The sequence below is a fragment of the Ambystoma mexicanum genome, chromosome 3p, assembly GCF_040938575.1.
Source record: "Ambystoma mexicanum isolate Mex_15411 chromosome 3p, UKY_AmexF1_1, whole genome shotgun sequence".
Taxonomy (NCBI): domain Eukaryota; kingdom Metazoa; phylum Chordata; class Amphibia; order Caudata; family Ambystomatidae; genus Ambystoma; species Ambystoma mexicanum.
The window spans coordinates 578237158-578263909 of NC_090925.1; positions in this window are offsets into that span (position 1 = coordinate 578237158).

Consider the following 26752-nt stretch of genomic DNA (forward strand, 5'->3'; position numbering starts at 1 on the left):
TCTCTTCACGCTGCTCCTCCGCCTGTGAAGACAAAAGCATATTTATTCCTGTGTGGAATTACTTACCGGCACTCCGGGAATTCCGGTTTTCTTCAACGCTGCAATCCTGCACCTGAAAGACAAAAGAAGAGACATTAGACAGGTATTTTACTTATGCGCAATCGCGCCCGCCACAATAGGGCGCCTGCAAATACTCCGGCGTTTCCAGCGTCTCTTCAACACCCGAACTCACAACTGCAAGGGAAAAGAGACAGTTAGAGAGCTTTTGAAAAGCAGGCAACCGGCATTTACTTACGCATTTCCAAGCGCATCATTCCAAGACTCTGGCTCGAACTTCGGCTTTCTTCACACCATCTTCTACCTCAAGAGCCCTGCAAGACAAATAGAAAAAGCATTATACAGAGCCCTGTTCCACATTAACGTGCCCACGCACCTAAAGACTGTAAGGACTTAAAAGGTGTCCGGAAACTCACTGTTCGTGCAGTTAACGACGGTAGCAATCCTCTGATGTCAAGAGGCCTACGTTTCACCCAGTGAAGGAACTGGCAACGGCACCCTGCACCAGACGCAGATGGAGAGTCCAGCATTCACCTATCTAAGGTGAGCACGTTGACCTTGGGGCTCCATGGAAAAGCGAGGAAGGGAAAGGGAGAGAGATACCCGACAACCCCAGATCATTAACCCCATATTCTTTCACCTGCAGATATCTCACTCTTCGAGTTAGACACACAGTGCGAAGAGGCTCAGCCCCGGAAGCCAATCGAGTCCTGCACTTCACTTTTCGAGTCACAGACACCATCCTGCCAAGACCGGCGCCTCTGTGGGAATCAGGTGAGCGTTACAGGCATTCATGCAGGCAGGCATCCAATCAGGTGCATAGTACATTCAGGCCATTCACTCCTATCCAGACACTCACAACAATGTATGTGTATTGGGACAAGTACCCAGCCTTTCAACACTCCATATTGCATTCATACCAGTTTCGGGCAGGGCTGTCTCAGTCATTGTGTCAACCACCAGATACTAGACACCGACAACACAGAATGTGTATTCGTCACACACTCCATTCACCCAGGTCCCAAACCCAGGATGTACCCTCAACATACAGTCACTGGGAAGGCTCCAGCCAGTCTGGCCTGGACTTCACAACAACACCATATATGGAACTTCCACCCAACAGCCGGTCAGGGGGAAGAGACAGAGTCAAGGCTTCCCAGGACTTTGGAAAAACAAGGTAACAGGCAATAGAAAGCAAGAGGCCACGGGGGCCATCTTGTTTCCTATTAGGAACCAACTGATTTCAATGGCAGAGCCTGGGTATCCCAAAATGGAGGATACTCAGAGCACTTGTCAAATTCAGCATGGAGCTGCCACCAGCCCATACCCTGCTCTGTGGGCCACCCACAGGTGCCCAAAAACATACATTAGGGGCACAGGGTTGTACCCCAACTCATGGGTGCCATAAGGGTATCCGATGGGTCTGTACAAACCAAAAGAGAGAGCTGCACCGCCAGGAGTCCCATATGAACTCCTGCGTAGAAAACAAAACAGAACACATGATAAAAAGCAGTAAAGGACAAGGATAAGGAGGCCCTGTCCCTCCAATGCATTTCCAGCATCACAACAGGTAGCTAGGTGTGGAGTACGAGAGGCATTTGTGTGTAATGGCTATTGTTTTAAAGATGATGCGCTAGTGAACTGGAGGCCAGTGACCATCTCTACTTGTGGCTGTAATGTGCTCTCGTTTGAGGATGTTCAAGGCAGCCTGAAGTGCATTGTTCTGTATTACCTGCAGTTTCTTGATTTTTCTGCAAAATGTACATTACAGTAATCCAGTCAGGATCCGATGAAGGCTGGGCGAGGGTGAAGCAGGTATCTGTGGTGAGAAAGGGTTTGCAAGCATTGATTAGCTTGGTGGAGTACCCGACCGAGGATGCAATGGCATTCGTCTGTCTCATTAGTGACAGTGTGGAGTCTCGGTAGATGCCTATGTACTTAACCTCATCAGAGACCGGTATGGTATGGCTGTCTATGATAAAGGATGAATAGGACCCATCTAGTTTTCTCAGTACATTTTGTGAGCCAATCAGAACAATTGGTACCACATCCTTTCATCAACAGACTTTTCTCAATTGTTTTTTAACAAATATCTTTCAATGAAAGAATTCGTAGAAAAATACAGGGGGGGTGGGAAAGTGCATATTAGGAGTGGGGGTCGGGAATAGAGAAAAAAACTATAGAGGATGGTGGTTTGGGGGTGAAATCCCACTCAAATAAAAAAAGATATTTCGATGAGTTTCATTGCAAAATTTTCATAAGAAAAAACTGTCAATGAAATGACATAGGGCCTCATTACACGGATGGCGGTAAGGATTTACCGGTACCGGTAAAATACCGGTACCGGTAAATCCTTACCGCCTTACTACGAGGTCCCTTTGCGGGTTGGGGGATTTAACGCCTGCTTTTTGCAGGCGTTAAAATCCAACCCGCTAAGGGACCTCGGAGCTAATTACGGCACCGCAAAATTGCGGTGCCGTAATTAGTGCCTTCCCCATTCCCATAGAGCCCTATGGGCAGAAATGGGAATGGGGAAGGGCAATGGTGGAAGGGGGATTTACCGCCCCTCCAACCTTGGAATGGGCCGGTAAATCCCCTTTCCGCCAAGGCGGTGCCGGTATTTTACCGGCATGAGCCATGGCGCTAATAGCGCCATGGCTCACCGCCTACCGTGTAATGAGGCCCATAGACCCGAATAATTTTGGGATTTTCATCATTGAGGCATAGCATGTAGGATGTCATCCATGCCTGAATGGTTAGGTATACTGAATGCAAAGTGTTGATGTCTGTGTGTAGTTTTCTGTAATGGGTAGAAGTAGTTGAGTTTGGTCCACATAGTTTGTATAGGATATGCCCTTGTTGTCTCAGAGGTCAAAGAGGGTTTGGTAAAGATGTTGTAGAGACCCACAGGATCCTTGAGGCACACCGCAGGTGACAGGGGCTGAATGGGCAGGTACAGTGTTTGACAAAACCCACATAAATCTACTGGATAGGAAGGAGGAAATCCTGCCAATAGCTTCAGTGCAAAAATATGCAGCCGATTGGAGGGGATGGCATAAGATTTGGTGGTCTTCCAAAGCAAAGGCAGTGGACAAGTCCAGGAGAAGGAGGAGAGCAATCTTGTCCGTGTCTTTCATTTTATCCAATTGATTATTTAGGTCAAGAAGTGCTGTCTCAGTGCAGTAACCTGGGCAAAAACCTGATTGGCACAGGCCAAGAAGGTTGTTAGTTTCTTGGTGAGACTGAATCAGAAGGTATCCTGTTCAGTCCAGAATTTTAAGGAGGAATGGTACAGTAGTGATCGGGTGGTAATTAGTGGGGATGGCAGGGTCAAGGTTAGTTATTTTTAGGAGTTGTAGAACCCAGGCATATTTTAAGTTAGTTATTACAGAGCCTGAGGCAAAAAAAAAGTGTTGATGATAATAGATATGAAGGAAGAGAGTGCTTCAGCACAGTCCTTAATGATTGTGGGTCGGCAGACATCTGGATGGTTTTAAATCTTTGATGATCTGTATGTACTCCATCTCAAGGAAAGGTTTGAAGCTAAAAGTTCGAGATATTAAATGTGGGGCTGAAGGCTTGGGCATAGAGTTCTCTAGGGTAACATTGATCAGTGTATTCTTCTTCAACACTATCTTATTTGAAGCAGCAAGATTTTGTCTAGCAAGGTATTTTGAATAATGGTGCACCAGGTGGTTTCTTTAATGCAGTTATTTATTTACTTTATTTTTTATTAGCATTTGGTTTAAGCTTTTATCTTATCAAAATCAAGAGAAAAGATAATAAATAAGCAAGGCAGTTATTTACAGGAGGTGTAATTGATTCCAATTTGCATAGAATAGCAAAGAGCTTCCCTAGAGCTGGAGTTTGCTTTAGTGATTCTGTTCTTGTAGGTGTCGTAGGTGGAGCTTTTTTCAAGATGTTTTGCCTATTTATGTCTTTTCTAGGTAAAAAGCGCTTTGTTAGGGTCAGATGGGTTATTATACGCTTTTTTTAGTTTCGCAATGAGTGGTTTGAGCGTTCTTCTAAAGTCCTGCTTTATCCGAAGTACCTGTTATTACCAAAAAATATTAAAGCCAAGTTATCGTATAGTGTAAACATTTTCAAGAAGCGCACAGCCAACCCTCCACTTCATCATTTAGGTTTACTCTTTGTTGAGAAAACTATTATTTTTGGCTTACTCCCATTAATAGTCACATTGTTGTCCGCTGCATAGTCAGCAAACTTAGATAGTTTCCTCTGGAGTGAGGTCAAAGAAAATCAAATCGTCAGTGAACGCTAACGAATGTAGACTCACAGTTCCCATTCTCACCAGATAAGCATTCATAGAGGCTCATAGATCTCCAGTGTCTGTAACGTATACATTAAAGAGAAGGGGCACAAGGACACAGTGTTGCCTCAACCCTACAAATGTCTTAATTGGTCTCGAGAGGATGCTATCTTTTGCCAGCCTAATCTTTACAAACGTGTTTTGATGGAATAAAGATAAAATAATTCCACCAAGACATCAGGTATTCCTTTACTCAATAATTTAAGCCATAGTTTTTGCCATTTGACTCGATCAAAGGCACATGACATGTTCAAAGACGTCATGTACACCGATCTGTGGCGACCCCTACAAAACGATGCCTTAGCATGGGCCAACATTGTTCCATTTAAGGTGATGCCAAGTGATTTACGAAATCTCACTTGGCACTTGTTTTGAAATACCTAATCCAAAAAGAGCAGGCCTGCCTTACGACAGCATTACCTGGTACTTTGGATGAGTAATTGGATATGCAATGGCAATACCAAGCATGTTGGGGTAACTGGTGATTTGATGGCAGTGCCTCGATGACTGATGGATGTGCCTGTAAATTATTGAAACACCCACCGTTTGATGAGCATACTTGAGCAAATCGTTGCACTACCTTTAAGGGTCAGGTAATCAACTAAAGATATGATGTCAATACCTGGTTTGTTGTGGGAGTAGCTGCACACTTAATTAGTTTACCTGGGCATTTGATTGTATTATTTTGGGCACATGATGGCAGTATATGGCATATGAGAATGTGCATTGGTCTGTGATTGCTATTGCCTGGCATGAGGCCTCATCTAGTTATGAGCAAGTATGCTTTTTACAATGATTAAGTGACGGCGTCTTCGTTAGGTCTCCCAATTGAGCATGTACCTTGCTTGTACTGTCCCTAAAATTGGGTGTGCATCTTGCTGCCTGGCTGCAATTTTGGCAATACTTGTTGGAATCCCATCCTTGGAATTGGTGGACGTCTCTTCAAGGGCCACTTCTATGCTCTTACTGATCCAGCTGGCCCTACCTTGCCATCAGTGTTGTCTCCTTTAATAGGGTTGGGGGTGGGTGGTTTCCTGTATATCTTGCTTGTTTTGTTTTAAGGAATCGATTTTCTTTACTGTTTGCTGTGTTTTGGTTTTTTTTATTCATGAAATGGTTTATTCATCTTGAGTCATGGTACACATGTAGTACATACGGCGCTCTTATGTCCCCAAGTGGGCAGCCGACAGGTGTTTCGACCCGTAGGTCCTTATCAAGACTATTGTAACTTGTACAGTGCCCCCTATGCGGTCTTGCTGGTTTTTTCGGATTATACTGTGCATACAGTTGCTCCTGTTGGGCCCAGTCAGTACCCAAATGCACACGTGCGACACTATTCAGCCAAAGGATCTTGCGACCTATGACCACCAGCAAGAAGAACCATGACTAACAGAGCTTAGCAAGGTCATTTCCAACTCTAGAGCCCAAGCCTTAATGTTAGTCTCCTTTAATAGCACTCATAGGATACTGAAGCCCTAAAATGATGAAGAAAGGTGCCTGGTTTCTGGACGTCCGGAACCCTGACTCATTGCATCACATTTCCTCCAGTCACTCCCCTGTGCACATACCCATTTGAACAACCAAGGAAGGTGAATTATCTTCTCTCTTGCCCCTTTTCTGAGGTGCCATGAAGGGATCCTGTTAACAGTGGGCAACTTAAAACTTAAAAATATGTGAATACAATGAATATGATGACAACACATTGTGTTATCAGGCTACTTCAGTGCTTTCTCTGTGGGAGCTGCCCCCTCCTATTCACTTCTAATCTATATTTGCCTCCCCTATTTCTTCCCCCACATAGCCTTTGCTGTGAGACAGTGTGATGTATCACCTTCCAGAGCACCAGTGGTCCAGGGATAAATAGTCCCACACCTCTAGTACACCAGAAGGGATCAGAACAGATTAGAAACACAAGCAAAGTATAAACCTTCTTGTCCAATGTTGGTAACTATGATGGCACAGCAGGCTTATCTCTGAAAGGTTTTGGATCGTTTGTTAGTTGCAACACAGCAAACATACAAGTATTACCCAATGGTAAAAAGTACTGTACAGTCAAGGTTTTTTCACAAATATCAAATTTATTTATATCACAACAGACAGTTCTAGCAACACAGAGGACAGGCAGTTTCAAAGAAGGAACAGGGATGCACTCTGGATACTGGCAGGAGTGTAGTCAGTATGGTTAATAACTACAACACTTTAAGTTTACTTGGCTTCAGCACAAAGGGAACAATTGGTTTTAAAATGTCTCTAGGAGCCTTCTGGGAATGACCAGAGGGACAGAACCACAATGTACATTGTGCTGTAGGTGTTCTTGGTGCTCGGCTGTGTGTAGTCAGCTTGAGGGTGCTTTGCAGGCTTCCACGAAGGAGTGTGAGACGGGAGTCAGCTGCAGGTATCAGTCGACAAGACGGTTCGTGTCCGAAGCTGCATGAATGGCAGCAGGCTCGCCTACATGGTGGCTCAGGGTCAGGAATCGTCTAAGTTCTGTTTGGGGTTTCTGAAGCACTGGTCGAGGTGTCTTGGATGTCGTTAAGTGATTGCAGCGTGACAACGGTCAGTGTTGCAGTCAGTTGCAGCTCAAGCAACATGACTGGCCCGAAAAAGTCCATTAAGGCAAATGTTGGTAGATGCTCATCGAGGCACTTCTCCCAGTTTCCTCAAAGGGCTTGTGTCATCCTTTAAGTTGGACAGTCCAAAGCTGAGGAGTCTGTTTGCAGGCAGCTGCCTTGTTCTTGGTTTTGGGTTTGCAGACCTTCTGACACTTCCAATCTAGGAAGCTTGCTGCAGAGTCTAGCAGGGCACACTGTGTGCTGGCTGGTTGCCAGTTCTGGAGCACCTAGCGGGTCCACTGGATTCCGTTTCTCCCTTCATTTCTTGGGAGATGTTTAGGGGAGGGATCTTGTCTCCCCCTTTGGAGGTCCTGGCCTTCCTTCACTGGTGGAAGATGTAAGGCAGACTGTAACTTCAGCCAGGGTCCAATGATAACTTATTCTTGCTACTCCTTGCAAGGTCTTCATATGATCTGTCAAAGGAGGGGCTTAGCACTCTTTTAAGGGCAAATGGCCACACGGATTGATGTAGACTAAGCCTACCTTAATGAATCAATACAAGGGTTCCCCACCAACAATCTTGTGTATGCATGAGGTCATAACCAGAGTGCTTTGCAACAGAGAAGTTAAAGGGGTGAAAACATGTGATACAAAGTCCCACCCATCTTCCTGTCAGTTGTGGATCCAGGGGTCTCTCTGGTTAATGGAGCTCTCTGTGGTTCCTGATTAAAGTGGCAGGTCTCCCTTGAAGCTGAAGTGAAACCAGACTCTAAGGCTCCTGTAAACCACATTCTCATACCTTATGAATGGGGTCCCCCTGCGGGGTGGACTACTGTAAAAATGCAATCCCAGACATGCCAGTTCACTGTCATTGATATTGAAGACGGGAGCTGGTTTCAGGTTGACATAGTTGCATTCAAACGTTTGTTGGGGTTTCCTGTCTCCTATGTTAACCTCTGCAGCCAGGCCCCGTGCAGACCTGTTTGAATTACCCTCTAATTGGTATGCAAATCACTGCCACCTGCTGAAGGGGGTAAACAAAAGAGCAGGGTGGATCCATGGAGTCTTTGTTAGTTGATCAGACTGGCCATGGCAGGGGAACGGTTGTGTACTCCCCCCTTTTTGAGATGCACCGTGGAATCCTGCTGTCCTATACCAACTAAATATGGCAGAGCGGACTGTTCTGCAGACTTGTCCACTCAGAGTGCACGGGTCTATGTGCCTGTCATGCTGTGAGCATAGGAAAATGTGTGTGGATTAGCCCCACACATTTTCATGAGGATAGTCTACCATAATTCCATTTGATTACACATTTAAAAAAGGCCAAGGTGAGGGCACACCCACCGTGTGCATGGTCGAATTCCTCACAGACGGCCCTGCACTACCCCCAACTTCTTACATGTGTTTACTCCTCTGTGGTCCGTCTCCTTATGTTCCTTATCTTTGCACCCACTGTGACTAGAACACATAGCAGGGTTTCAATGAAAAAAGCAAACACTGCTGGCTTTGTCAGTGCTTATTGTTGGCTTGCTAGTTACCCACCATCGCCTCTTTCTCCCAGACATGTTTGGATCACAGCGCTCGTCTTGCTAACGCATCCTCCTTTTCGAGGCGCAGTTTGGGGGATTCCTCTGGAATTAAGCAGATACCTATTCACGTTCACTGTGTATCACGCTGCAACATGCTCCCAGCACTAAACACGACCTTACACATTTGCAAATGTATTAAGCAAGCAAGCCACGCGATTCCAGAAACCTGATTGTTATTTGATTAGCCAAAGTAAACACAATTAATCTAATTGGACGGTCGTGTGCACTCGAGGACTACCCATTACTGTTTAACAACTGCAGTGCTGGCTGGGTACATGGCCGGACGAGTAACATCTAATTGCTATCAAGGAAAACAGCCAACTAATAAATACAACGTGTGGCCGCCGATATCAATGAAAAAGACAGCGAATGTGACGGATGTTCACTACAAATGCACCCCATTCGTGTTACATATTCATGAGGGTGGGGAAGCGGGGGGCAGTGACACTGGCCAGCGTCTGGAAACCATCTGAACTCCTCCGGGAGAACACTCTTGATACAATGCCGGATCAATCGACCGCTATGTACATGCTATAGATCACACATTAACATTGCCTAATGTCAGTAGGCAAGTGATGTGTCTGGTACACTTTCATTTACATTAATACAATGGCATGGCGGCATGTAATACTGTGAGAGGGTCACGGCTTCAACAACCAAGTGTTGATTAATGACCAGTTCAATACAACAGCACATTGTCCTATGCATACTCGATTAATTAAAACCCGGTGATCTGCTTAATAGCACTGCACGTGAATTGAATGTGACAGGAAAAAGCAAGCAGCCGAGCCAAACTAGAGTACAGTACAGAGAGGGTTAAGCATGAATGGGAGTATTGCCAGCAAAGATGGAGAAAAGCCTAACTATATGCATTGCTTATGTCCCACCCGCGCAGGGCTTTCAATGAACACAATATAGATCGTGATAGTAGGCGGACTTCTGCTGCCTGTAAGCCGAGATGCGTCACCCCCTTCCCATCAAATGGTCCCCTCAGTATCCAACACATCATGATCAAGTTTACGCAGCCCTCTAAAGGCAAGTTCTGAATGGATGAAATAGACATGACATAAGGTCAAAGACATCACATCAAATCACAACAGTCGCACATCAGGCCATCACATGCCTTGGCGAGTTAACATCCCATCACATTACTTGACATAGAATCCCACAAGGACACAATGGCCCAGGATCTACAGGTGGTGGTGGTGTTGGAGGGGAGCTTGGGAGGAACATCACTGAATAGTCTGTCTGAGCAATGCTTTGTTTTTTTTTTTTATAATGAACAGGGCGTATTGTTTATTTGCACTGCAAGAATGCAAGAAAAGCTTGCACAGGAAGCTCTGCACGTGAACACATAATCTGGCTAGCCAGACCCAAAACTGTGTCTTACATTTTTGCAAGGTGGCAGTATTAACCATGCACTGTCAATGCAACACCAAGTAGTGCACCACTGACAAGACAAAATGGAACATATGCAGGGGAAAAGGGCACCGACATGTCATACACAGTACATACAAAAACATGCAGGAGAGGATTGGGTTCAGAGGAGGGGACTACTGACAGACTATTCATCTGAGTCTTAAAATGAAATGAGGTGTCTCTTCAGTGAAGCTTGGAAGTGGGAATGGACTTCATGCCAGCTGGCAGGGAGCACCAGTGGTGGGATGCAAGTATCTAAGAGGACGAGTTCCAGGGAGGGGTAGCGGACATATAGTGGACTGGTATGAGTAGCAAGAGGGGCAGGGTCCAACACATTGATAGATTTGTAGACTAGGAGGCAGCATTTACAGAGGCAGCAATTCCACTTGAATAGCCATCCTGCAAGGGTGCGGGGCACAGAGGTGAGTGAAGATTGCTGGAGGTTAAATAGGGTGCACTTAGCACAAGTGAGAAAGTGAAAGGAGTATAGAGGGAGTACCCGAAGGAGACTGAAGCAGGAATCCAGTCTCCCAAAGACAAGGCTGCAGGTGAGTTTCTTAGCAATGTGAAAGGTAAGCAATGGGTGAATTCTATCGTTGTCAAGGAGGTTATGCCCTGCAGCCATAGAGGAGGGTGTGTCAGATAACTGTCAAGAGACTAGAACCCCAGGTGGTGAGGCCTGGGGGATGGGGCGAGGGTCTAAGGGCAAAGGAAAGGTCAGAGGGGTAAAGAAGTAATAAGGCACTAGTACCCAGCAGGAAGATTATCTCAAATTTAGAGGAACTAAGTATCAGACAGTGAATCGCCATCCATTGTCCAATGCCAGCCAGAGTGGTTAGAGACCTATGACTTTAAGCTGGCAAGAGAGGTGCCCTGGAAGCTGCAATGAGCGGGAGACAGGAGGACTGGTAAATCGTCAATGGTGGAGGGGTCTTATGGTGGAAGGGACACTGAACAATGCAAAGTGATTTGAACTAAGGGGCTGATTCATGGAATTTTTGCACCGAAAAACGGGGATTTGTGCTCCATTCTGCCCGCAAATCCTTGTTTAACAAATGGGGATTTGCAGAATGGCACATAAATCCCAGTTTTTCGGCGCACAAATTGCATGAATCAGCCCCTAAATTTCTCCCATGCTAAGCTAGGCCTAGTACGGTGGTTAGAAGAGCCCCCACTTTTCATACATAATTATCGTGTTTCCCAGGAAAATATCAGAAGCACATTCAGGGAAAGGAAAATGGCTTCAAAACACATTGAAAACATAGATGTAGTGGCTGTGTAGTTAGCGTTAAGTTGCTGTTTCCATAGGAAGAGCACTTTTTGGGCGGCTTATAACTTCGCTCCCCCCGGACGAATACTCACCATACTTTACAAAAAAAGTATATATTTGTGTAGCCGCTTTGCCTTATATACAACAATCTGGGTTTTGATTAAATTAACTACTAGCTCATTCGCGGTAAGATATCTGTTAAATGCATCGATTAAGTTCTGCAGACCCACTGGGGTCTTAGAAATGAGTACAATATCATCTGCATAGTTTAGATTAGTAATTTTATGTCCTTTCAAAGACGGCGCATCGGAAAAGGTCTGTTGCAGAATTGGAGTTAAATCGTGAATAAAATAATTAAAGATTGCCGCGGCTAGCAAACAACCTTGTTTTAACCCACGGTCTGTGTTGATTGGGGCAGATAAAAGCCTGTCTAGGGTGAGTCTCACCCGGATCATGGTTGCTGTGTGAAACGCGTGAATGATATCATGCAGGGACGGTGGACATTTGTCCCTTGCAAGTTTTGCCATCAACAGGGTTCGTGAAACCGAGTCGAAAGCTGCATGCAGGTCAATGAAAGCGAAATAGATGGCTTGATTCTGCTCCTGGCAATGGGCTTTGAGTGCATTTAGGATCAACAAGTTCGCACAAGTGCCCAGCCCGGCCACGAATCCTGTTTGATGAGGGTCACGTTTAGCACAGGAATCGGTCCAATGATTAAATTCAGATAACACCAATTTTGCAAAGAGTTTCCCCGGGGCATCTAAAAGGGCTATTGGCCGGTAGTTGCATGGATTAGAGCGGTCGCCTTTCTTGTAAATTGTTACAATGACAGAGCACAACCAAGAACTTGGTAGGGCATGGTGAATCAACACTTCACTAAAAATGGCATGAAGGTTTTTGGCCCATAGCTCAGGATTTTCCTTCAAAATGATATTATGGAGGCCATCTGGCCCAGCAGCTCTAGATGAGTTTAGATTTACAATCAAATCTTTAAGTAAAGATTGGGAGCACCTTATGTTCCACTGCGATTTGGATTGAATCTTATAGACATGTTGTCGATAGTCTGGGTCAAGGTATAGGCCAGTGAAATGTGCTATCCATGCCCCCTCCGATACTGCACCAGTTTGAGCATATGCTTGTGTTAGATTGAGATTTGTGTTAAGAAGGCGCCATGTTTCGGCCGAATTCTTCAAAAGGATCGATCTAAACATTGTTTCGCTGTCATTTTGATATAGATGCGCGCGCCAAGCCCGGAGCCAGTTCTGATACCTACACCTGATGGTTCTAACTATGGTGTGACTATTAGGGTGATTTGCTCTCAAAATGAGTCTTTTTTCTTTACGAAATTCGGCCTTGCGTTCTTTAAGTGCTTGGTCAAACTGGTGTTTGTGTTTCCATGTATTTGGATTGACCACTATGGTGTTACGAAAAGGTTTTAAGAATTCAGTGTATTCAATCAACTGCTGTGGATGATCAATACCACAAATTGCATTCGAAAATTGCATTAGAGACTGCTTAGACCATTTCAAACGGTTTTTTGCATTGTTAATGGTTAGATTTTGTGATAACCATTGGTTTTTTGGTTGTTCACCGAAACTGCTCAGTTTTAATGACAGAAGGTGGTGGTCACTTGCAGGAAATGGCATTATTTCGAAACAAACAACATTACTATACATAACATGGTCAACATACATGTAGTCAATCGTACTTTGTCTTGTGCCTCGCTGTCAAGTCGATTGGGGCGGGATGTCACGAGCAACTGATCCATTCAAGACACGCATGTTATGATTCAGCATGAGATGGGACCAAGTGGTTATGGCCTTAGGATTCCTCTGAATTTGAGATGAAGTACAGTCCATATTTAAATCGCCCATGATTAGAGTGTGGGTAATGTTCTTTGCGGTTGCGATTGCGTCAAAAATCGCTGATAGCCCTTCAAATAGGACTGTATCTGGTAAGCCTGCTGGATTACGATAAATGTTAATAAGGGCTATGGTGTTGCTCTTATGGGTAATTTTAACTAATTGGATGAAGATGTTAACATGCATCCAAGGCTCTATTTTGAAGCCCAGTTTTTGATTAACTGCCACCACTAGGCCCGATGAAGGGCGACCACGTGAACCCATCTTTGCTGGTAATAAACAAACATTGAAACTGTCCCAAGTCGGGGGGACTAAGTACCATGTCTCTTGGAGAGCAATAATCGCATAGTCAGATAACGTTTGGACAGAGGTTTGCAAGTGACTATGGCCGGGCTTTCATTGACCTGCATGCAGCTTTCGACTCGGTTTCACGAACCCTGTTGATGGCAAAACTTGCAAGGGACAAATGTCCACCGTCCCTGCATGATATCATTGATGCGTTTCACACAGCAACCACGATCCGGGTGAGACTCACCCTAGACGGGCTTTTATCTGCCCCAATCAACACAGACCGTGGGTTAAAACAAGGTTGTTTGCTAGCCGCGGCAATCTTTAATTATTTTATTCACGATTTAACTCCAATTCTGCAACAGACCTTTTCCGATGCGCCGTCTTTGAAAGGACATAAAATTACTAATCTAAACTATGCAGATGATATTGTACTCATTTCTAAGACCCCAGTGGGTCTGCAGAACTTAATCGATGCATTTAACAGATATCTTACCGCGAATGAGCTAGTAGTTAATTTAATCAAAACCCAGATTGTTGTATATAAGGCAAAGCGGCTACACAAATATAACCTGACATGGTCGATCAGCAATTCCCCTATTACAATAGTAAAAAATTACACTTATTTGGGAATTGAATTCAGTGGTGAAGTTAAACCTAACAGTCAAATAGAACGAATGGATGCCAAATTAAACACTGCAATCTCGCAATCCAAAGTCATCTTGTTTAAATTCGGTAAATTCACCATTCAACCTGCCCTAACTTTCTGGTCTACGAAAGCCATACCAGCGATATTATACGGGGTAGAAACTCTATTGAATTGCAATATGCAATTCCTTGGAAGATTTGAAGGAAAGTACTGGAGGTCTGTATTATCTCTCCCTCAGTGCGTGCTGCGTACGTGGTTGCTGTATGAACTGGGCTTAACCTCTCTGTACGCAATCTACACCTGGCGATGTTGCATGTTATTCCGCAAATGCCTTATGGCAAACCAAAACACCTACCTATTAAAGGTAATTGCTGAATACATGCTGACAGCAGAGAAGAACTTTACAAACTCATGGACAAACTTTTGTCTAGAAGCCCTAGCATCAGCAAATATATCCATCCTTAATCTCATAGACAACCCGGCAAGGTCTAAAAAACTATTCTATAATCTTGACTGGTTGAACACCATTGACAAATGTAAAACCTACTGTCAACCTTGTAAATATCGTTTTTGGCCAAAATTGATGAAATGCCCTGAACCATATTTATTAAAATTTCCTTCATCCAAATTAAGAGCAGGGTATTTAAGGGCCCGCTTTGATCTATGGCCAACCTATCAGGTTCAGGTACGTAGGAAATTAAGATCTGCCACGTTAATTGCCTGTCGTTTTTGCATGCAAAGTAATACTATTGAATCTCTTGAACACTTAGTCTGTCATTGCCCACAGTTAGCCGTCTTGAGATCAAAGCATTTCAAGCACCTGCTGTCGTCTATGGCAGCGGTAGCTCAGGAGTTGCGGTGGTCATTTTTGCTCTGTGCTGATCGATACCCCTTACAGATTGCATTAACGAATTTTGTCCTAGCGTTAAATCTGGAGTCCGCCAATCATTCTTAGATGGCCGCTATGGTTTATCTTGTTGCTTTATCTCTAATTTTCCTGCTTTCTGTTCTCTGCTTTATTCTTTCTGACTATAATGTATGGGGTTCCCTATATATTGTTTTCAATTTTGTAAGTTTTAACCTAATTGTTTTAACCTAATTGTCTAAGCTTATTGTTATGACTTTTCTTTTCTCTTTTTTTCTGGTTTGATGATTGTACTAAATATTACTTGTATATTGAAAAAGTTGTTTTTTTACAGCTGAATCAATTAATAAAAAAATAAAAAAAAAAAAGTATATGGCCCACTCTGAGTTTGATGAGGTTTGGTCCAGGGGGGGCAAAGTTATAGGGGGGTCCCAAAATTTCTTTTTTTCCCATAGACATAATTGGAAAAAACTTTGCTCATGCCTACAGCCCAAACCGCTGGACGGATTTACACCAAATTTGCAGCAGGAGCGGTGGCTTGGTCCCAAAAGCATGCTTTTTTTATTTGGTGTAAATCTGTCCAGTAGTTTCTTTCTAAATGACCAAAATGTCTGAATTACTGAATTTCATAGGTTTTTATTAGTGCAACTTTACCATAACGTTCCATAACAAAGTTTTTTCATTGCATGTCATAGGATTTTATTAGTGCAACTTAACCATAACGTCCCATTAACACAGTTTTTTCATTGAATATATATATATATATATATATATATATATATATATATATATATATATAGTTCTTTTCCATAATAATGAATGCCTAGAGTTGTTTGATGAAATATTGGGGACGCTTCAGAAGGTTGCAGGGATCACACCCTGAAGCATATGTTTAGGCAATGTGCATATTAAGTATTGCCTATTGGTAAATGTAGGCATTCTCGATGAATGAGCAGAGACCTCACACCTATGCTACAAGAAATTCCCAAAAATGCCAACACCTTTAAAAGTAGTGGCGTGTCTTGAAAATACGGCCTCCTAAAGTAACATGGCTTAAAACAAATATCTCTTAATAGCAGGCACTGGCAATGTTGGGACTTTATTCACATAGGGGTCTTATAATGGGCTGCACTGCAGACACGACCGCTTCAATGCCTGCAAGTGGGGAGCTGGTGAGAAAGAAGGAGGGGAGTAAGAGCCTGGGCACATTTACAACAAAGCAAAGGTGGCTGCCGATCAGATCCTGACACATGAGTTGAAGCGGTAATTGGATAGAAGGGAGGGTGTGATTTCGGAATATTAATTGGGAAATTTACATTGTGGAACAGCAGCCCTAACCAACCCAAATGAAAGACCATATACGTCTAAGTCACAATCATCCATGTAAAGTGCATTTTCTAGAACACCAACGAAAGCAATCCATAGTTTGCAGTTACAGGAAGGGTTAGTTCATGATCTCATTAGCTGATTAGCCTCATTAGTAGATGACAGATATTTGGTGGGGAAGAATTAAACATGCATGTTTATTAATTTGTGTGATAGCGATCTGTTTAATGAGATGACACGCAAGATCAGCTAAGGCCAACAGCTCTAAAAAGGATCCTCGTTTGGAAAAAATACACAGAATAAGCTATTCTTCTGGACTTGAAAGTGTATGTTGCATATCACAAGCATGATCAGGACACATGGTGATTGGATTTCCAGGAACTCTGTGTCTGGAAAGAAGCTTGATGCACGGATTCTTATTCTAGTGGACCGGTGTCACTAAGTTGATTATTACATTAGAAAGGGGAGCATGAAACAAATCAACCAATCCTATCATAAACACACACACGGACACGCACAAATACAAAAGTATCTAAGGTTGCCTTTGCATTGGAATATACATAGACATCCTAAGATTGTGACATGGCTGCTGGTGTCCGTCCCTTCTTCAACACTTCAGAAATGCTGAGGATTTTGGGAGAGGAAACATTGGGTTCCATTAAAGCTTTAGCGGTGTGGTAAAAAACTGGTGGTTATTCCATTACCACCACTTTTGTGTTAGTAACAGAATTACCGTCACTTTTATCACAACACTGCATTCCAAGTGTGGAGAAAAGGGGAGTATTCACCGTCAGCGAAAGGCTGAAGGTAAATACTCTACTTTACCTCCAAATATTGGCACGTTTACCATGCAGTATTAATGCTCTTGGTAAATCCACCAAAATTCCCCATGGATTCCTACGCACTCCACAAATGGGGATTTGCACTTCCCTATGAAAAGAAAACCAGAAACACCTAACCAGAGAGCTGCATGCTCACATATGAAGCTCACATGAGCTTAAAGGCACTTAAGTATGTTTAGAAAAGTTCACTAGTTTAAATCATTTAGAAGAAATTATTAGTCCAAGACATCATCAGGTCGTCAGATGTTTAATGTATAGATCCCAATCTGCAGGAAAAGGCACAGTGACTTATAATCAGCCAATGCATTTCAGACATTAGTCAGCCATGAGGGCAATCTATGCATGAACACCACATTATTATTCATAAAAAAGAAACTTTAAGAAACAGATGTGCCATATTAAGAACCAGCTACATTAAATAAGACAGACATGACAAATAAAATCACTTTTAAGTGTCAATAATTTCCTATACAGCACGGAAGAGGTCATGCACTGCAGCCTTTCCCAAGGGTCTAAAGCCAAGCAGATATTGCTGTGAACCCCATGTGTGCTTACAAGCTATCTGGGGACATTATTTGTTTATTTATGTGGTCCCAATCCATTACTCTAGAAGCTAAAAAGTGAGAAGAAAGAATGTGACTGTAGTCACCACCATAACGTGGCAGTTGGACTCATTTGTACTTTTAGGATAGTAAACTACACCCTGGGGATCAGCATCCATCACTATCAATTACTCTAATAATTACTTCAGCAAAGGGTTTTCACTATGCAACTATATATTACATACAAGGTCTCTCTTCTCTATCCAATACACGTTGCTATGGATCGACGTGGGAGTATTTAGTCAAACTCTCCTTTTGTATGCCACAACACTCATTCTGCACACAGCCAATCCCTGCTTTAAAGCCCTTCTTTGGCATCTCAGTTTTACTAGAGCCTCCGCTGGCTGTCAAAAGGATGGAATTCAATATGATTATCTGGCTAGTAGTCCCCCCAACTCTTAGGCACTCTTGCACAAGCCTTGCAGACTCTACGCATTCACAACATAACTTAATGTAATAGCAACACCACACAAAGTATGGCCTCTATCCTCTATGAATGTTCTACTGGCCAGTGAGGGAGGCTCCCATCCAATCTTTCGATTACATTTTCTTCTGGTCAAAAACTGAAAGCTAAACAATCAAACAAGCTATTACTAGGCCTCACCCTCATGTTTTAATTTCCCTGCATGTTGTGATTCAAGTCTGTACATTTATTTCTATATGACATGTCCCACTCTTCCCCTCTCTTCTCTCCTTGGCCCCAGGCCTGTCTCCTCTCTCCTTGGCCCCATGTCTGTTTCACTCCAACAGAACAGGGGTGTCGTCACAATTTGCCTTTATCTGAACAAGATTCTTGCTTTAGGACCGACTGCATGGTGATGTGCACAAACACAAATAATAACATGAGTGCCTAAAATGCTTACAGAGGTCAATGGTATTTCAATAATTAAAGTTAGATATATTGTGTATATGCCATTGAGGTTTGTAATATCAGCCAATGCATGATTCCCCTTGGTCTGTTTATGAGTCATGAGGTTAGCAAGAGGCAGGTGGGGATAATGCAACAGATTGTTATTGGGCTACTTGGACGAGGAAGAGGGATGTGGGGATCACAGCACAGATTACTTTTGGATTACAGGGATCAGGCAGTGGAATGTGGAGGTAATAACATGGATTACTGTTTGGGTACTGGGATGAGTAAGACGGATGTGGTGATAAGGACATGGACTTCCATTGGTATACTGGGACGAGGAAGAGGCATCAGGGGATATAGGTAAGATTATTATTGAGCACTGAGAAGAGGAAGAGAGGTGTAGGGGTTCAAGTAGGATGACTAATTGGGTCGCCTAAAGTCGCCTACCAGGTGGCCAAGAGAGGGTAGATGCTTCCTGATTCAATCTTGGGGTGGTGTACTGTGGGAGGATCACTTGGTTGGAGACAAGGCCCAGGGTGCTGGGATGATTACAAAGGTTGAGGCACTGTATTCTTCCCTAGAGATGGACACTGCTGTCAGGGACATCATTTGGGGGTCACCAGAGGTCGCAAGTGTGACCTCTGAGGTCTCCCTTGCGACCTCTTTGGTCTCCCTTGCGACATCTTTTTCTTGCAATGCAAGCTCCTGGGCTGTGGCCAGCACCATGTGGCTGTTTAATTCTGGAGTGGTTAGCTTTCTTGTTCAGGCCCCTTAAAAAAGAAGAACAATAAGAACATGAGGGCCACAAGTCTGACACTTCCAGCACTGAACCTAAATAAGAAAGAATACGAATGCCAAAAAATGTGTCTTTCTGGAATTCTATACAATAATTGCTAGACTCATTAAAGGTTTAGTTCAGGCACACTTCAGGGGGTGAGTCACTAATTTAGACTGTTCTCAAATGCCTCAACTCAGCCTTTGATCCTTCTGAGGTCGATAAATGGGTACCAACACAGGTTGGGTGATATTGGATGTATATTTCTTCTATGTAAAGCGCTTAAGCTTAAGTGCTATATAATAACACACCATTATCTTTGGTCATGGACGTCTGCTTGCAATCACAGTCATTTGGTAATATGGGTCTATGCACAGTGATCTTAACGATAAACATGGCAATCCATTCAGGTATGAAATGTACATCACATTATAGTGATATCGTAACCATATTTTTTGTAGTGTACAATTCTATGTGATGCCACTTCCTGTTTTGTCAACTGGTGAAAGGTGTGTTCCATCACTTCCCACGATATCAATTTAGGTGGGGTCAAAAGACATCACTTCCTGTGATGTCATCAGGGTGTCAAGGTTTGTGTGATGTCACTTCCACTACCCCTGGCATTTTGGTGAAATGACGTCCCTGACTGCTGTTACCAGGTTAAAAGAGGAAATGGCATATTATCAATCTTTAACTATCTCAACCTCATATTAATCATGGGGAGATACACTCCCAGGGTATGACCCAACAAAGTGATATATACTGGAATAACTATTCTTTTATCGCCCTAAAAATATATATATGCCCCCAAAAAAAGCTATACCAAAAGGGATGATGGAAATGCAGCCATTCTTATTCCAACTATCTCTAAAAGGGCTAAGTCCTAGAGTTTATGATGTTTGTGATGTCATCTTTGATGTCCTGGGTGTTAGTCTTAGCAGTGCAGGCTGGTGGCACGAGTTATGGTTACTTAGCTTACCATAACTGGCGAATTTCAGGGGGTTTTCGATTTTACTTGTAACCATAACGTCCCTTTAACAAAGTTTTTTTCACTGAATTTCATAGGTTTTTAGTAGCACAACTTAACCATGATGTCCCTTTAACTAAGTTTTTTTCACTGAATTTCATAGGTTTTTAGTAGCACAACTTAACCATAACTTCCCTTTAACACAGTTTTTATATAGATATAGACAATATAAATTGGATAAATGTTTCCTAGGATTCCCTTCGTTTATATACAAATAACATAGAACATACTGAACCCCGTACCTGCGCTAGTGGGTCTGATGTTTGCTGACCATGCGTATGTTCGCGGACAGACTCGGTCAAAATCAACACTATCCAAAAAACTCATGGACTATCTTACATTGTTGTATCATGCAATAAAACATTGAACATGTTCAAAAAGCAGCACATACATACATTACATTCAATAATAAATAAGAAGTGGAAACTGTATATTTAACACACCAACCGTCCAATTACATAACATATACAACATAAAGCAATATACTAAAACAAAATAATTATGCCTCAAACAGAATTACCTCCCACAAATGGCACAGCAAAAATCAGCAGAACACCTATGCAGCAGTAACACCAAAACTTAACAAGAAACTAGTGAGTAGACTACATTTATTTTATATATTTATAAACTTTCTGTATATGTACAGTAAAAATTATATATATATTTCTTTTGACACCGAAATGTCTAGTACTTTGGAATGCCTGGAAGAAAATTTTCCCCGTGATGAAATGAGTGAAAACAGTGATACTAATGGTAGACACTACACTTCTCTATATAAACCAATTATTACCCATTACTTTATGTGTACTTACCAATTTTTATTTTTAGAACACACCATACAGACATTAAAAATAATACAGAAACAGAGACCTTAGAAAATCATCTGCAGCAAATGCAGCAAAAAATTGATCTATTAAAAGAATAGTGCACTCAGAAACATTATTGTTTCAAATGTTCGGGCATGTGCTTCTAAGCATACGTTGATCAATCGTACAAACATTTCCTATGCACCCTACCATAGTTTTCCTCTTTTTCACACATGCGAAATCAGGCACCAGGGAATGCCCATCTTGTGATAATCTTATCCGTTGCTACATCGCCCAAGGTGGACTGCCCTGGCGACACTAATTCATATGCCCCGCCCCTGAGGCTGACATCACCAAACCTAGTAATATTCTCCACCTATCTCCAGGACATTACTATGCAGCGTAGTAAAACTCACCCAGTCATCACCTACGTGATAACGTCACTTGACGCAGAACCTGGAATATCAACAAACATCATTTCACAACACAGCGTGTCCCAATTTTGAATATAAAACTATACTTTTAATGGAAATAGCAAAACTGTACAATTTGTAAAATACTTTTATTTCACAATAAACACTCCGAGAACATGCAGCGATTGCCATATTCAAGCAAATAGGTAATTTCTTTCTTTGTTCTCGATCCACAAATTTTTATCGTGAGTCATGCGGTGTTCCTTTTGGGTATAAGAAGCGCATTGGACGCACTTGTGGGATGTATTTACCCATGCATCCGAGCCCTACCTCAAAACTGTGCAGTACTGACATGGAAAACCTCATGATGGCCAGAGCTTCCCAGAAAATGCACAGGGAAATGCATGAAGAATAGGCTGCCACTCATTTTTGCCGATGTTATGGGCACAGAAGGAAACTGCCTAAAACCACCATTGGACTACCCGCACAGTAGTCTGAAACCATTGGGAATGGCAATGCTGATTGCCAAATGCAACCTAGAATTGTGGGGAATTCATTTTCTTAAATCCCAAAAATGGGTGCAGTACCAGTACTCACCACTATCCAAAAGCCGGCAGTTTAAAACCACCCTGTGTTTCTCTGAAGGCAAGCCAAAGTGCCTATTTCAAACATTGCAATATGTGCAAAATATTCACTGAACCCCAGCAGACATTTGGTAGAATGGAGTTTTGTGTGCCTACAAAATCTGGGAAATGAAGAGCCCAGAACAATGCTTATAACAAAACTGGCTGAGCTATGGAGTCAGCAGTTTAAGTTGCACTGGATTTAAAGACACTAAAATCGAAAATGTTTAGATTAAATGAGTGACCTATGTTTGGTGTCACATGCCTTTGTAACTGTTGAAATGTCATAGTTTTGCACTTAGAATCAGCATTCTAGCTGCATGTGTAAAATTGCAAGTTAAGTTAAAAAGCAACAAAAAACCTGCCAGTTAGCTGAAGGTCTGGCTTAAGGAACTTGATTTTGCTTGGCAGCTACCCCCATCAGGAGTGAAACTTGAGTCACCACTGTGTTCCCAGGCCAACCTTCCTTTTGCTGCCCACACTAAGGATATGCCATCTATCTGATAATTGAATTACCTGTGCTCTGCAGGAGAGTGAACAAAGCCCTCTTCACTCAGGCAAAGGTTTTATTACGCAGTCGTAAAATGTAGCTTGCTCTTGGCAGGAGCTGGGAGGGGCACTGCCTGTGAGAGCAAGCTGGCTTGGCAGAACTGGATTAACCAGTATTTCTACCTTGTGCTGAGAGAAAACCACACCCCTTTGTAGCCAGAATATTGTTTAGAAAAAGATTAATAACTCATGGTGCGGACATGTGAAAATTTTATAAATGACACCATAATTCTTGTGATTTTTCTGCCCACATTTTAAGAGGTTTTTCGACCCGGTGGCATGTTCAGGGGGGTGTTAGCGGAAAAGTGGATATTACTGTAAATGTATGCATGTTAAAAATCTGAAACTTCATCAGTTAATGTCCCTACTCCCTGCGCACATGTATGTAAAGTTGGGTCCATGTCAGAAATTGAAAAATCAGTTAAAAAGTCCATTATGTGCCATCTCTGAATGCAAGCTCCTAGAAAGAGCAGATTTGGACAGAGACATGGCTAAATTCAGCCACACCATGTATATGTAATGTCAAGCAACTGTGTAACTGTGAAATATGTTTTTTATTATCAAATATAGAATGTGTGCAATCTGACAGAGGAGTGTCCTATCTGCAAGCCATAAAATGACATCACGCTGACACACAGTTCATTCCCCAATCCAATGATAAATGGAAGTTTGACCAATTAGAAGCTGAGAGAGAGGTAGGGTCAGTGATGCTAGAACACACCCACATTCTAAACACATAAAAGCAGACAGACAGAGCAACATAGAGACCTTCAATTCCATCTGCAGCGGGACGCTCTGCCGGAAAAATCCATACTTTACCTCCATCAAACCTCCAGAGAGCCAAACTAGAGACTTCAATCTATCCAGAACTAGAGACCAGACCAGAGGGAGAAAGCAGTGCTGTACCCAGAGAGAAAGCAGTGCTGTGCCCAGAGAGAGACCCGAGCCCAGTCCAAAACCCTGACCAGATCCATGGCGAGGCCCATTTCACTCAAGAATATAGTGTGAGTACCTAGAAAACTGTGCAGAACCAATCTCTTAGTTAAAATAATATAATTCAATCTATTTAATCTAAGTAGAACTGCCTCCTAACTGTCACTTGTCATTTTCTAGTCGCAAGCTGCACTTGTCTTTTTGAACTTTAAAATTTCAAATCTGAAAAACGACCTTCACAAAATCGCTCATATCTCCGCAACCGTTTGTGCTAGAGACTTGCAATAACTTTTATTTGAAAGCTTAGAATCTTAGCTTTGAATCGCACCTAGAACCGCATTCCTACCCCTTATAGTTTTACCGCAATCGCGGAACACGCATCCGCGAATTTTGCCGCGATTTGCAAATTTCTTCACATGTAAAAACTGCTGCTGCTTGCCTTCCATTTGCCAGAAATTCGTTTAACCTGCTAACTATCCCTGCCCCATTGCTAGTGTGAGCCTGGACTAATATTAACTAGATACCACTCACCCTGAACCTCTGAAAGGGAATTAAAAAGCATTTCCAGCATATTTCTCATCCATTGCTAGCACATATCAAAGCATTTGGGCCTGTGTTTTCAAAACTCCTATCTGTGTTTTAAACTTCTGTTGTCTAAGCTTGGGGGGGATTGAACTGATTACATTGATTGCATTTCTGAGAACTGCGTGCTTTCCTCCCATTCCCTTGCATTGCATAAAGAGGGGGGGAGTGAATAGCCAGAGAAAAGTGATTACATTGTTTTGTTGAAATCATATTGAGTATTTTCTATACTGCATTTCATTTATTCAACCTTGCATTTCCTTGAACCCTATAAAGCATTCTCTACCACATTATACTTCTGTACCTATTTACCAGTGTGCTACCTTATCCATTTCATCTCAACTCCTTAGTAATTATAAAGAAGTGTGCTAGTGCCAGATTCTCTGTTGTTAATCTGAATCATATCAGATTAAGTGTGATATTCAATTATTAATTTATTATAAAGTGTCATATATATATATATTTTAAATTATCAAATAAACCTTTTAAACTTGCAAAACAGAACTACTTCTTGGCTCAGTGGGGTCAAGGGGATTCCAAGAGAGGGGTGTTATATAGGGGTAGTCATCCAGAACGCATGAACTGGACCTAAAGATATATCCATAAGGGTTTTCATTCAGTATTCTAGACTAGGCGTTGACTTAGCTGTAGTGCTGAATTGAATCCTCTTACAAATTGGGGGCTCGTCCGGGATGTTGGGTTATAATACCACTTGTGCAGCTTAATACAGTGTGCTAACTGACAGGATACATACATCCAGTCGGATCACCACGCTGCATTACGCTGTGAAGCATTCCTCAAAAGGGACACTCCAAGAAAAGTTCTGTTCTGCAAAAATAAAATACTAACTCCTGTAAGTCAGGACAGAGACCAATCTCTAGAATGACGACCTTGGTAGATATGAAAATAGCCAGAGAGCACTTCTTACATAAACTATTTGTGAGAGGTGAAGGGGCTGAGCAGGGCCAGGATGTGTGGTTGCAGGCCATCACACAACAGGTCACTGAAACAGGGTCAGATATATATAGAGATCAGGGTCCCTTACATGTGGCCCTGAGTGAACTATATATGGCTCCTAAAGCCAAAGAGGAACACAATAAGATTGCCAGGATAGCAGCATACCTGTACCTATATATGGGAGACGTGCAGGATAGATGTGCTGAAAGCCAAAATCTGGCAAATAGGCAACAGATGGCATTACAGAAGGCCCAATCTGACCTGGTCTCTTCTGAGCAGAGGCTGCAGAGGAGCCAGGAGTCAGAAGATGATAGCAGGCAGCACATCATTAAAATAAAGAAGGATATGGATGTGCTGCAACAGGAAAAGGTAGAACAGGATACCAGATTTCTGGCCTTGCAGAAGGAATACCAAGAAGGTTTGGACTCCCTACTGCAAAACCAGAAAAAGCTGGAGCAACAACTGGACTTCAACAGGGTATGTGCTGAGCAGGTAGTCACCCTGCAAGGCCACCTAGATAGAGTGAAGGCAGAGAGCAACAAACTAATTCTGAAAGACCTGGATACCCAGGCAGAGTTTGATCAGGAGCGCCAGAATGCTGGTGCCTTCCAAAGGCAAAGGGACGACCTGGCGGCACAGATGCAGGCTCTCAGTCAGGAAAGGGATACCTTAGGCCAGGAAGTCTGCCATTTAAAAAGAAAAATGGAAGAAAATCACCTGGCCCACCAGGGACTGGGTGACCTCCAAAAAGAACACCAGAACTTGCTAGAGCACACCCGGAGGGTGGAGGATGCTCTAGCAAGAAAGGAGCAGGCCAATAGGGACACAGCTCAGGAGGTAACCCTCCTGCAGCAAAGACTGGCCCAGTTCTCCAGGACCAACCAGGAAGCACAGAGGGAAAATGAGGCCCTCTGTCAACACAATGATAGGCTCCAACAACAGGTAGCGATGCAGGAGAGACTGATAGAGTCGAGTAAGGCCTTAACAGAGGAACTGAAAGCACAAATGCAGGCTCTTGCATTGCAACAGGGAGCAGGGGCGGATAGAGATGAGGTTCGCTGGGAAATGGAAACTCCGGAGCATAACCTCAGGAGCCCTAGTACCAGAGGCCCTCATACCTCTCAGTCCCTGGACTCTACCACCCCCATGTCCCCTGGCGCACATGAGCACAGGGCCGCAGGGATGGCAGATTACTATCCAGCTAAGAGTATGGGGCTCATAGGCCAGTACCACTCAGGAATGGAGGGGTGGGCATCCGGGTATGGGCACCCAAGTACAGTACAGTTCAATGGGGAACCCCAGAAGAGTAGGCCCATTAAGGGCATCCTGAAAACCTCTGCCCAGTTAGGTCAGTGGAGGGGGTACCCATCAAATCCTGGCAGCAAGGAGGAATCTGAAGACTCCTCTGAACTGCGCAGGACACAGGAGACCAGGTCCCCACATTCTGCCAGCCATTCCCAGGCTCGCAGAATCCGGGAAAACCTGGAAGAACAGACGGGAACCTCTGGGAGCAGTGCCTCTGAGTCCGAGGAAGAATGGACAAGGGTTACCCGAACCAAAAAGGCCAATAAGGCAAAAAGGGC